The sequence below is a fragment of the Delphinapterus leucas genome, chromosome 16, assembly GCF_059928025.1.
Source record: "Delphinapterus leucas isolate spDelLeu-1000000601 "Yukka" chromosome 16, BTC_Dleu_Yukka2, whole genome shotgun sequence".
Taxonomy (NCBI): Eukaryota; Metazoa; Chordata; class Mammalia; order Artiodactyla; family Monodontidae; genus Delphinapterus; species Delphinapterus leucas.
In genome coordinates, this window is record NC_143144.1 from 23,538,451 (window position 1) to 23,552,425 (window position 13,975).

The following is a 13,975-nucleotide window of genomic DNA, read 5'->3' on the forward strand; positions in this document are numbered from 1 at the left end:
GCTTTTCATTATAAGAATAACACTTTCTCTTTACTGAAAACCTGTAAAATATAGAAAAGCAGGGTGGGGAGGGGATCTCCTGTATTCTCATGCCCTACAGAGAGAAATTCTGTTAAACATTCTCAGTGTTTCCTTTGCTTTACTAGAAAGCATGGGTTTTGTCATAGGCATGGAGGGATTCTTCCCTCCCAAAGTTATAGAACTTTTAAAATATTCAGCAAATTAGAAGGTGCTTTGTTTAAATCTAAAAGAAATTAACCTATCCTAACATGTATTTCTTGTTCTCAACATTAAGATAAATAACAGTGGGACGCCTTGCTGGCGGCCACACCTGGCACCAGCCCACTAGGCAGCTCCCAGGCCTACAGGTTTCTTTTTCTTTTCTTTGTGTTTAATTTATTAAACAAGTGTTTTGCTTAACTTTCTTGCCAAATGCCTACGTTTTTCTGCCTTTTTTTTTTTAGGTATAATTGATGTATTACTTTCAGGTGTACAACATACTGATCCGATATTTTTATATATTGGGAAATGATCTACCACAATCATTAACTACCTAGTTAATCCATCACCATACAAAGTTACAAAAAAAGGGTTTTTTTGTGTGTGATGAAATTTTGAAGATCTACTCTCTTAGCAGCTTTCAAATATGCAATACATTATTGCTAACTATAGCCACCATGCTGTACATGACATTCCTGGGACTTATTTATTTTACATCTGTAAGTTTGTACCTTTTGACCCCCTTCAATAACTTCAGTAAGGTTGCACCTTCTGACCTCCAAGCAATAACATTATTAATATTTTAGATATTCAGTTTTTAATCATAATTTTTACCCTTTTAACAGTATAGCATGAGTATAAATGCTTCAAAAACATCATTTTAATAGATTTACAATAGGCTCATGCATATGCTATAAATTATTTAACTATTTCCCCTTTGTTGAGTATTTATTTCTAATTTTTCACTTGTAAAGATAATGTAGTGATCAAATTTTTTGACTGTAAATCTTGGTCTGCATTTCTGATTCTTTAATTATAATAGATTGCCAAAAACCAAATCCCTGGGTCAAAGTGTACAGACATCTTAACTTACACATACAGTTAAATTTATCTTCAGGGCTTCCCTCGTGGTGCAGTGGTTAAGAATCCGCCTACCAATGCAGGGGACACGGGTTCAAGCCCTGGTCCGGGGAGATCCCACATGCCACGGAGCAACTTAGCCTGTGCGCCACAACTACTGAGCCTGCGCTCTAGAGCCCGCGAGCCACAACTACTGAGCCCATGTGCCACAACTACTGAAGCCCACGCGCCTAGAGCCCGTGCTCTGCAACAAGAGAAGCCACCGTAATGAGAAGCCCACGCACTGCAACGAAGAGTAGCCCCCGCTCGCAGCAACCAGAGAAAGCCTGCGCACAGCAATGAAGACCCAACGCAGCCAAAAATAAATAAATAAATAAATAATTTTTAAAAATTTATCTTCAGAGAGTGTATCAACTTAGCATATGAGAATGCCCCACCATTGGTGATCTGATAGATTTTAAAATACCTTGAACTTTCATTTGTGTTTCTTGGATTATTCTAACCAGACTGCAAAGAGCATAAAGTCAGAACCTCTTCTTGTTTTTCTTTGCTACTAAAATCTCAGTTTCTAGAACAGTGCCTGACACAATAAATGTTTATTGAATTAAGTAAATAATATACTGAGCATGCATCACAACTGAACTTTCATACATTGACTGGCAAATACTTAGGGCTTCTCAACATGGTATCATCTGCCAGCCAACATTTCAGTTTCAGTAGCATCACCATTATTGACAGTACATTGCAGTTTGTTGATGTAATTATTTGGAAATTTTATTATAGATTGCCTTTATTATTTTAGAAAAATTGAATAGAGACCAGAAACAAATTAAAGTTCTGACAATGAAGCATAGTTTTCATAAATAGAACTGACATTGACACTGTTACAGAAATCATAGGTATGCCAAAAGGAGCAAGTTTTTAGCCTCATTGAACTACAGCCCCGTTGGTCTCAGCCATCAGCTATGTGTTCAATTGGATGAGAAAATTTATATTGAAAAGACTGTATAACTTTTCTATAGAGATCATAAATTACATGTTTATGTTTTTAAAATGTTTCTTTAGATAGTCTTGTTTTCTTGCTCTAATTTGGTACAGAAAGATAAAATTCTACAACTAAGTACTTTATCAGGCTTCTAGATGCACTGCATTGCTTCTCAAGTGAGAACATTTCTTTAAAGGGAAAAATCCTCCAAGACTCTAATATCCAATGTCATTTGCCTGTTTGACAACAACTCCTCTCCACCCCACCCCTCCCACACACACACTTGCACTTCTCTTTTTCTAAAAGAACTCTGATTTTGTTTGGGGAGGCAATGCGCCCGGCCCCATCAATGTATCATGAATGGTCTAAGCCAATCTGTATGATTTCATTCTCCTGTGCCAGATGCTCCCTCTTCCAGATCCTCTTGCAGCTAGAGATGGCCATAGGACCCATTTAGAGCAAGATTGCTGGAGAGATTCTAGGGACAATCTTTGGCTTTCTGATAAAAGGGGCAGATGGGAAAGGAAAATGGACAGCCTCTTTTTCCCCCTCCTCTTTTTCCTGTCTTGAATATGTTGCTGATGCCTGGAAATGCAACGATCATCTTTTGACCATGAGGTGACAAATATGAAGAGGAAAAGCTAACAAACTAGGTAAGGAAGAAATAGTATAGGTTCTTTACAATGCAGTTAACCTGCTAAATCAATGTTAGATCCTCCTACTTCCAGACTTCTTAAGTAAACAGCAAATATCCTTAAGGTTCAAACTATTGTCAGTCCATGGAGTAGCCAAAATAATGGCTGAAGTAGCCAAAGGTGTCCACATTCTAATTCCAAGAACTTGTTAATGTGCTATGTTGCATGGCAGCAGGGAATTAAGGTTGCATATGGGATTAAGGTTGCTAATCAACTGATTTTTTTTTTTCAACATTTGAAGGCAGGACTTTTTAATTTTATTTTTATCTTTGGCTGCATTGGGTCTTCCTTGCTACGCGCGGGTTTTCTCTAGTTGTGGTGAGTGGGGGCTACTCTTCGTTGCGGTGCGCAGGCTTCTCATTGTGGTGGCTTCTCTTGTTGCGGAGCATGGGCTCTAGGTGCACAGGCTTCAGTGGTTGCAGCAAGCGGGTTCGGTAGTTGTGGCACCCGGCCTCAGTAGTTGTGGCTTGTGGGATCTAGAGCACAGGCTCAGTAGTTGTGGCGCACGGGCTTAGTTGCCCCACAGCATGTGGAATCTTCCCAGACCAGGGATCAAACCTGTGTCCCCTGCATTGGCAGGTGGATTCTTAACCTCTGCACCACCAGGGAAGTTCCAACTGACCTTAAAATAAGATTATTTTGGATTATCCCAGTGGACTAAATGTCACAGGGGTCTTTAAAAGTGGAAGAGGGAGGCAGAAAAGTTCAAGGCAGTGATTTGAACATGCTGTGCTGCTGGGTTAAAGACAGAGGAAGGAGACACAAGCCAAGAAATATAGATAGCCTCTAGAAATTGAATAAGGTGGGACTTCCCTGGTGGTCCAGTGGTTAAGAATCCGTGCTCCCAATGTAGGGGGCATGGGTTTGATCCCTGGTCAGGGAAGTTCCTTGACCCCATGCCATGGAGCATGGCCAAAAAAAAAAAAAAAAACTGAACAAGGCAAGGAAACAAATTCTCCCCTAGAACCTCTAGAAGGAACAAATCTGGATTAGTCAGTTGAGGATGCCATAACAAACCATAGACTGCGTGGCTTAAACAACAGAATTTCTTTTCTCACAATCTTGAGGCTGGGAAGTCCCAGATCAAGATTGATTTTATCCCAGTGAGACCTATTTTGGATTTGTGACCTTCAGAACTATAAAATAATAAATTTGTGTTATTGTTACTCACTAAATTTGTGATAATTTGTTATAGCAGCAACAGGAAATGAACACAATCCAGTATTCTGTTACTTGCAGCCCAGCAAAATCCTAACTGCTGCACAAATTTCCAAGAACAATAATAATAAATACTTACTGAGCACTTATTATGTGCTAGACATGGTTCTAAGAGCATTTAATCCTCAGAGCATCTCATGAGATAGATCCTTATTATAATCTCCATTTCCATTTTACAGGTGAATAAACAGAGGCTCAGAAATTTTAAGTAACTTGCCCAAGGTCACATATTTAGGCAATGCCTAAATTTGAACCCAAATAGTCTAATTGCAGAGTCCATGTTGTTAACCACCGTGCCTTAGAATATATCCCAGGACCAGAATTTGAGGAACTCTTACTTAAGGAACTAAAATCTTAGTTCCATGGTAAACTACCACTGCATAAGAGAAATTTTGTCTTAAGTGTTAAAATACTTTAGACCATCTTTGAAATGAAAACTCAAGAGTTTAAAAATTCTCTTAGAATTTGCAGACACTCAAGAATACAAAGGACCCTGGTACAAGAAACACTAAATAATTGTACTATGTATGAAAACTAAACAAGATTTCTGATTAAGTAAAAAGAGCTCTTGGTCAAGTGTGAAAGTTTCTTAAGCATTTTTATTTGTTCTAGAACAGTGCTTTTCAGATTTTAGCATTCATCAGAAGCACCTGTGGGGATGTATTAAAACACAAATTGCTGGACTCCATGCCCAGAATTTTTTATTTCATAAGTTGTATTAAAACACAAATTGCTGGACTCCATGCCCAGAATTTTTTATTTCATAAGTCAAGAATTTACATTTCTAACAAGTTCCCAAGTGATGCTGATGCCGTACTTAGAGACTCACTACAAAAAGAGCATGAAGTTTCTAACACCATAAATGTATTAAAACTACCTTTCTAAAATGTATTTTATAAATTTAATTTTTATTCTCAAAGGGGAGAAAAAGTATTTTTATTCATTTAATTTAATATTTCTGTTTGTGCTCTATGGTAACCAATTATGCTTAACATAGGGTTCACATTAACAATTTAATTTTCAAAAATTACTGTGTATTTCCTAAACACCATGTACATGCTAGATTTGGGGGATAAAATGATGAACAAGTCACTAACTCTCTGTCAAGGTATTCTCAGTCAGTGAGGAGACCAATGTAAAAATTACAAAATATAAAATAAAAAGATAAAGATACAATGCTTATGAACACAAGGAGAGAGCAATAACTCTGCCCAGGAGACAGTCAGAGGGAGCTCCAGAGATGAGGTGACATTTGAATGGGTCCAAAAACATATACAAAAAAATGTCCAGCAGTTCCATAAGGGGGGAACAGGCATCTTGGGCAGAGTGCATGGATTAATCCCAGGGTAAGCAATTCAATATGGAAATAGATGTGGCAAGAGGATAGGAGAGGGTGGAGATAAGGCTATAAAGATCTGCTGGAGCCAATGTTCATGATTTCTTCTTTATCTTTGTGGGTTCAGAAATCCAAAGTTCAGTTCAACAGCTACTGTGTGGCAGGCAGACTTCAATACTAGGCACCAGGGAGAGAAGAGAATCTCATGAATGAGCCATACACCTCTACCCTGAGGATCTAATCTAGAATTTACTTTTGAAGATGTCTTTTGTTTTTTTCTCTCTCTCTCTCCTTAAAATTAGTTTTGGTTTCATTCCTATAAGGAAAAGGCAGGATTAACATCCCCCTGAATTGCTGAGAGAAAATTTGAGGCAGGTAAAGTTTGAGCAACTTGCTTTTATTTATCCAGTAAATGGGCTTGCACAAATTTTGGCATCCAGTCAAATGGCTGGTCCTCAGGTGCAGCTATCAGGCAGGGCTCTGAGCAACTATCCAGCACAGTGTTTTTCAAATGATCCAAATAATTTAAATTATCCTTCTCTAGTTTCACTGACATTCCGTTTGGACACCTAGAGTGGCTTTACATGTCCCTCAATAATGCCAAGCAAATATGCTGTTTAAAAAGAATTAAATTACCCCCAGAGGGTACAAGCTCATAAATCTAAATTCAGATGATTTCAGGACTTCCCTGGTGGCGCAGTGGTTAAGAATCTGCTTGCCAATGCTGGGGACACGGTGTCGATCCCTGGCCAGGGAAGATCCCACATGCTGTGGAGCATCCCATGCACCAGAATTACTGAGCCTGCGCTCTAGAGCCCGGGCTCTAGAGCCCGTGAGCCACAACCACTGAAGCTCGCGTGCCTAGAGCCCATGCTCCACAACAGAGAAGCCACCGCAATGAGAAGCCTGCGCACCGCAACGAAGAGTAGCCCCCACTCGCCGCCACTAGAGAAAGCCCGCGCGCAGCAACGAAGACCCAACGCAGCCAAAAATAAATACATAAATTTATAAATTCATATGACTTCTCAACTATTCATACTTCTCTTTTATAACTCTTTAGTTTTTAATAATCAAATTAGTATATGAATATAATCCTTTTATAAACAATAAAATAGTACGGAAAAAACTAAAATCCCATTTGACAATTCCCTGTCCCACTACCTTCCCCGGAGTTCCACTGGGTTTGTTTTTGAGAACACAGTAGACACCTTCCTGAATTCTAATCTTGGTTCCATTTACCATGGAAATGTAGGGAAATCATAAACCTCCCTTGTTCAAATAGCTTAGTCATTAAACCTGCCCATGGGTATGCCTGGGAACACTGAGGCTTATTTGTCCCTCTGTAACTGTCTTAGCTTGTTTAGTCTCCTGTGGCTACAGACAACAGAAAGTTGATTTCTGTTATTCTGTAGCTGTTAGCATAAAAGAATCCACTTAGCTTTTGCTTATGACTACTGCCTCAAAACAAGGATACTCATTAATAAATGCCAGTTTAATTCTTTGAAAATGTAAATACTTGCTAATAGAGCACTGACTGGCATTCAAAGTGTACTTGAACACAGTCTACTTGCTGGTGAAAGAAAATAAGTATAAAAAAGAATTACAAGGCTTTGATGTTGGAGCTCTGAGTTCACCTTCTGGCTGGGCCACTGGCTAGCAGTGTAGCTCTGAGGGCGTATTTAACCTGAGCCTGTGTCCTCTAAGATGGGCGGATAGCGCTTCCCTCGGGGCCCCTGCGTGAGGAGGGCGAGAGGCGTGTCTACAGCAGGCGAAGCAGTAACTCTTAGCATGCGGCCTGTCTCTAAGGGTTGTAAATCCAGAAGGCAGGACCACGATCGTATCCCTCACAGTCACACTGGGACAAAAGCAGAAACTGTCGGCACCGGAAACCATCTTACCCGGCGGTCCCCGGGCAGGTTTCCCTTAACAGCGTTCTTCCTGCTGTGGGTCCTGCCCAGGGCTCCGGAGAGGAAGGTCCCAGGGCTTCCACCGATCACTCGCTCCTGGGAGTTTCTCATAAACCCTGCTAACTGCTTTTAAAATTGTGTGACCAGTTCACCCATGTAGGAAATGATCCTGAAGTCCACCACCGTGGAATCCCTGTGGATGCTGTGATGCTGTCTCGTCCAGTATTTTTCTAAAATGCACGTGTGTGTTTGTTTTATAAAACTGGTGTTCAACTGTATGTGTGGTTTCTATCCAGCTCTTTTCACTTAATATGTGAACTTCTGTATCATTAAATTTTTGAGAATGTGAAAAAAAAAATTACAAATTATAAGTAAAATAAGTTTTTAAATAAAAATTTGGAAGAAAGTCTATTTTTAAATTAGTTTCATTTAGCTACTAAGACCACACATATATATATATATATATACACACACGCACACACATACACATATATATGGCATTCAACTACTTTGTGTTTACTTTTACCCATATTTCCTATACTTAACAGAAGCTCTGAAACACTTCCTTTGTTCAAATATTTTTAGACTCGTTCTGATTTCCTCAACTACATTTATGTTTGAATACCCACTGTTTTGGATGGAAATTTTTCACTTTTCTGTTAAAGTTTACAGTTCTCATCTTATTGTCATGACTTACCATTTATCAACCAAATTATTGTCCCCCGCTTCCTCTCCCCACTGGTAACCACTAGTTTGTTCTCTATATTTGTGAGTCTGTTTCTTTTTTGTTATATTCACTAGTTTATTGTATTTTTTAGATTCCACATATAAGCGATAACATAATTTGTCTTTGTCTGACTTATTTCACTTAGCATAATACCCTCCAAGTCCACCCACATAGTTGCAAATGGCAAAACTTCATTCTTTTTTATGACTGAGTAGTATTCCATTGTATAAATATACCACATCTTCTTTATCCATTCATCTGTTGATGGACACTTAGGTTGCTTCCATATTTTGCCAATTGTACATAATGCTTCTATGAACACTGAGGTGCATGTAACTTTTCAAATTAGTATTTTTGGTTTTTTTCAGATACATACCCAGAAGTTGAATTGCTGAGTCATACGGTAGTTCTATTTCTAGTTTTTTGAGAAACCTCCATACTGTTTCCCACAGTGGCTGCACCAACTTACATTCCCACCAACAGTGTATGAGGGCTCCCTTTTCTCCACATCCTTGCCAACATTTGTTATTTGTATTCTTTTTGATAATAGCCATATACATATGTTCTTTATAGATATCCATATTCATATATATAATATCTAGTTAATACAAAAGCAAGCAGTAATGGAGGAATAGAGAAACAATAAAGACATGACATATAGAAAACAAATAGCAAAATGGCACACTTAAACCCCACCTTAATTACATTAAATGTAAATGGACTAAATTCACATCAAAGGGATTTTTTTTAAAAGACATGATCTAACTATATGCTTTCTATAAGAGACAAACTTTAAATTCAAAGACACGAATAGGTTGAAAGCAAAAAAATGGGGAAAAGATATGCCATGCAAAGTATAACCAAAAGAGAGCTGGAGTGACTATACTAATAACAAACAAAATAGACTTTAAGACAATATTTGTTACTACAGACAAAGAATGACTTTTTTTTTTTTTTTTTTTTTTTTGCGGTACGCAGGCCTCTTACTGTTGTGGCCTCTCCCGTTGCGGAGCACAGGCTCCGGACGCACAGGCTCAGCGGCCATGGCTCATGGGTCTAGCCGCTCCGCGGCATGTGGGATCTTCCCAGACCAGGGCACGAACCCGTGTCCCCTGCATCGGCCGGCGGACTCTCAACCACTGCGCCACCAGCGAAGCCCAAGAATGACATTTTATAATGATAAAAGTATCAATCTATCTGGAATATATGACAGTTATAAACATATATGCACCTAACAACAGAACCCCAAAACACTTGAAGCAAAAACTGACAGAACAGAAGAAATAGACAAATCAACAATAATAGTTGGAGACTTCAATGCCTAGTTTCAATAATGGATAGAACAACTAGACAGAAGATCAACAAGAAGATTTAACAACACTGTAAACCAACTAGACCTATCAGACATCTTTGTACACCCCACAATAGCAGTAAACAGCACATCCTTCTCAAGTGCACATGAAGCATTCTTCAGAATAGACCATATGTTAGGTAGCCCATAAAACAAGTCTCAATAAATTTAAAGGCCTGGAATCATACAAAGTGTGTCCTTCAACCACAATAGAATAAAATTACATTTTAATAACAAAACAAAAAGGAAATTTGGGAAATGTGGAAACTAAACACCATTCCCCAATAATAAAAGTGAAGCTCCCTGGTGAAATGGCCGATTCTAGGGCCAGGGTAAAGAAAATACCAGATGAGCCTGCAGCATCTTCTAGTACCAGAAAGTAAGGCAGTCTCAAAAAATAAAAAGGATAGGGGCATGTCAAAGGGATATAGAAGCCAACCTGAAAGTGCTCCCAGTGGCCTAAGCAAGAACAATTTGAGCAACAAAATTAGTAATGTAGTAGTAGATTATAACCCAAAGTACAAAATGAATATCCATGAGTCTGTACTGACATATATAAAAGATGAAAGAATGAAAGAAAGAAAAACCTTACAGAATAATATCAAATAATTTATCTAGCTATTCTCTCTTCCAGGAGATGGAGTTTATTTATTTATATAAATTTATTTATTTATTTATATTTTTGGTTGCATTGGGTCTTCGCTGCTGCGCGCGGGCTTTCTCTAGTTGCAGAGAGTGGGGGCTACTCTTCGTCGACGTGTGCGGACCTCTCCTTGCGGTGGCTTCCAGGAGACGGAGTTTAAATACCCCTTGAGTATGGGTGCACTCAGTGACTTGTTTCCAAAAGAGTAGACCATAGGAAGAGGATAAAAAGCAACTTCACAGTGGAGAAATCTGGCAAACACTACCTCACCCAGGTGATTAAAGGTAACACCATCAGTGATAAGTCATGTTGACAGCATATACTTTTGATATGGTCTGATGGGAATGGCACTTTACTTCTGTAGTCTTCTTCCCAAGAACACATTACTCTTGTCTAATTATGCCAAAGACATCAGAGAAATTCCAACTGAAGGATATTCTACAAAGTACTTGACTAGAGGATGCTAAGGAAAATGTTGACTAATGTAATTTAGCATCCCAGATCAGATACTGGAACACAAAAAGGATGTTACAGAAAAACAAGTGAACCCCAAATAAAGTGCAGCGTTTAGTTAATAGCAATGGACTAATGCTGGTTCATTACTTGTGACAAACATACCATAGAATGTAAGATGTTAACAACAAAGGAAACTGAGTGAGAGGTATACAGGAACTCTTCGTACTATCTTGGCAACTTTTTTGTAAACCTACAACTATTCTAAAATTTTTAAATAATTAAAAAAAAAAAAAACAAAACTGAGGCCTGCCAATAACCATGTAAGGGCGCTTGGAAGCAGATCTTCCATCAGTTGAGCCTTGAGTAACTGCAGGCCCAGCTGACACTTTTTTTAAAAAATTTAATTAATTAATTTATTTATTTATTATCTTTGGCCACGTTGGGTCTTCATTGCTGCACATGGGCTTTTCTAGTTGTGGCGAGCGGGGGCTACTCTTCGTTGCAGTGCGTGGGCTTCTCATTGCGGTGGCTTCTCTTGTTGCAGAGCATGGGCTCTAGGCACACAGGCTTCAGTAGTTGTGGCACATGGGCTCAGTAGTTGTGGCTCACGGGCTCTAGAGCACAGGCTCAGTAGTTGTGGCTCACGGGCTTAGTTGTTCTGCGGCATGTGGGTTCTTCCCAGACCAGGGCTCAAACCCGTATCCCCTGCATTGACAGGCGGATTCTTAACCACTGCGCCACCAGGGAAGCCCCCTGTTGACACTTTTGATTGCAGCTTTATAAGAGACCCTGAGCCAGAGGCACCCATCTAAGCTGCCTTCAGGTTTCAGACCCACAGAAACAATGAAATAATAAAAGTCTGTTTTTTAAGCTGCTAAGTTTTAGAGTAATTTGTTAACAGCAATACTAAGTAATACAGTATGATTTCTTTTTTTCCCCAGTTTTACTGAGATACAATTGTTACACATTACTGTGTAAGTTTAAGGTATATAGCATAATAGTTTGACTTACATATATTCTGAGATGATTACTGAAGTTTAGTTAGCATCCATCACCTCTTATAAACACAATAAAAAGAGAAAGCAAAATAAGAAAAATGTTTCCTTGTAATGAGAACTTTTAGGATTTACTCTCTTAACAACTTTCATACATCATATAGTAGTGTTAATTATAGTCATCATGCTGTATATTACAACCCTAGTACTTACTTGTAAAGTATAATTTTTTTATATATAATATTCAGAAGCAGCCACTGCAAAACATAGGGACAAGATGCAGTCAATCTGTTTGAATTATATTTCTCATTATTCCTCATTGTAAGTTAATCTGTTCTCATTCCAGTTTTTACAAGAGATTCTAGACCAAATTTACCTAGCCTGAGCCTATCTCCCTCAACTATCAGAATGTAAAAGCAAAATATACGTTGGTGAATGCCAGCTATATATCCTAGCACATATTAATTTCCTACTAGACACATCCACTTGGATTGTATATGGCACCTCAAAATCAGTATACTCAAGTCCTATATTCCCTATGTCAGTTACTATCCCCACCATCAAACACTAAACCAAAAATAACTCATCCTTGACTTTTTACTATCCATCCACAGCTTCTCTAATCAATCACTAAATCGTGCTGATAATGGCTCCTAAATATCTCAAAGACATCCTCTTATATCTATCCCAGTACCATTGTTCTAATTTAAGAGCTCATCATCTCTGCTGGGTCTTCTTTGCTAGACTGGGGTGAAAATTAGTTACTTAAATAAGTGCTCCACCCCCAATATAACCATAGTTATTTATACACTAAGAGGCATAGGTATCTATATGAAGAAACATATTTTTATCTACCACTCAGAAGCTTAAAATCATGTGTGGGGGGAGAGGGGAATGGTGTGTTACTCTTAACGGTACAATGTTTTCTAAGTTATCAATGTGCTTATAAAATATGAAAAGCAGTACAATAGTTTGACTTAAATTCCTTAAGTAGCTATCTTTTGTAGCTGCTTTCCCTGTTCTTCACAGCAATCCACTGGGACAGAAATAATGTTCAACACTTTTAATTATTTTCAAAAATTAGAGAAAGTGTGCTGGGTGCTTTTTTCCTTTTAAGTTGCAATTTGTTTACTTAGTAATTATTCCAATTGGATGAGACCTTTTGGTTTCCCTAATCCCAGAATGAACACTAGGGTGACTTGAAGATACAAACAAGTATCAAGAATGTAAACTGTAATCAAGTCTTGTCTTGAGAAATAATTTTGAATTATGATGGAGAAGACTACTGCTTTCTAAAGAGAGTAGATATATATGATATAAATCAAAGAACAAGCATTTCACAAAACCTTAGTAAGACAGATTTAGTGTTCAAAAGGCATTAACTACCTTAATTAGACACACTCCTAGAAACTTATTTGTGGGTTTGTTACGTTTTTAGCTTATTTGATTTTCCTGTAGATAAAAATATTGTAATCCAGTTTTTACGTTATTTCAGAATGCCAGTGGTGGTATGTGAACAACTACCTTAGCCAATTTTTAGTTAATATGCCTTCCCTCCCCCAAAAGAGTACAGTCTCTTTCAATTTCTCTTTCTTTTTCAGGCTCTGCATGGAATTTTCCTGTTTCCTTCATCCTGGTGGTATAATCAGGATCACGTGTTAGCTGTCTTGTTTTCCTCTGGGCCGTGTGGGTACTTCTATTTCCTTCTCCTTTTTCATCTCTTCTCTCATTTTGGCCTCTAACAAGACCCTCTGCAGGGTCCCTCTGATCTCTGTACTAATAGGAAAGCACTGAAATGACAAAAAGGAAGACAAAGAGAGAGAAAAAAAAAGCAGCTGCGAGTCCTTAGTTCTAACCATCTCTATGGAAACAATTCCACAGAGACCAATCTGGAAACAATTCAGTACGGACCACTGGAGCAATGGTGAGCCAATCTCACCAAGCCTTACAGGACTCAACTTGCAAATGAGAATAGTTGATAGACTTTTTTTTTTGAGAAAAGTAATAAAATAGGAAGCCAAATAAAAATTAAGTTTACCCCTATATAACATACTTTTTTTTTAAACTCAAAACTTCCTACTTGCTGTAATAATAAAAAAGTCAAAGGCACGCATGTGCTAATTTCAAGTCCTTCCCAAGCATTCACACTGGCAAACAGCAGAATGCCCAATACAACGAAATGTGGCCAAAAAAACAAAGAAAGCATTGCAGTTTGGTGGTGAAAAGTCTTAAGAATGATTTTAGGATTATGGCCCGCAACAATAAAAATATGTGGAGAGAATGCCAAACTCATTCAGGCAGTAAACAGATTGTTTGAATTCACGCAAGGGGTAAAAGGGATTACAGAATTCCATCTACCAAATCAGATTGAAAGACAGAAAGGATAAAGTAGTGATGTAATTTGAATCCAGGGAAGAACTCCACCTGAAGCGGGAGCTTGGAGTCTTACTAATAAAGCAATTATTAGAGAGAGAAAAGAAAGCTCCCCCGACACCCTCACAGCGTCAGACACCAAGATACCAAGTTTCAGTCCTGTTCAAAAGTCTCCAGCCAATAAACCGTTAACTGCAGGTCTCCAGATA

General features: G+C 38.4%; 1 protein-coding gene across 1 annotated transcript in view; it reads right to left on the minus strand.

Annotated features, from left to right (window-relative positions):
* Nucleotides 1-13,975, minus strand: part of RUFY2 (RUN and FYVE domain containing 2) — a 74,578-nt gene that overhangs the window by 926 nt on the left and 59,677 nt on the right. The window lies entirely within an intron of this gene.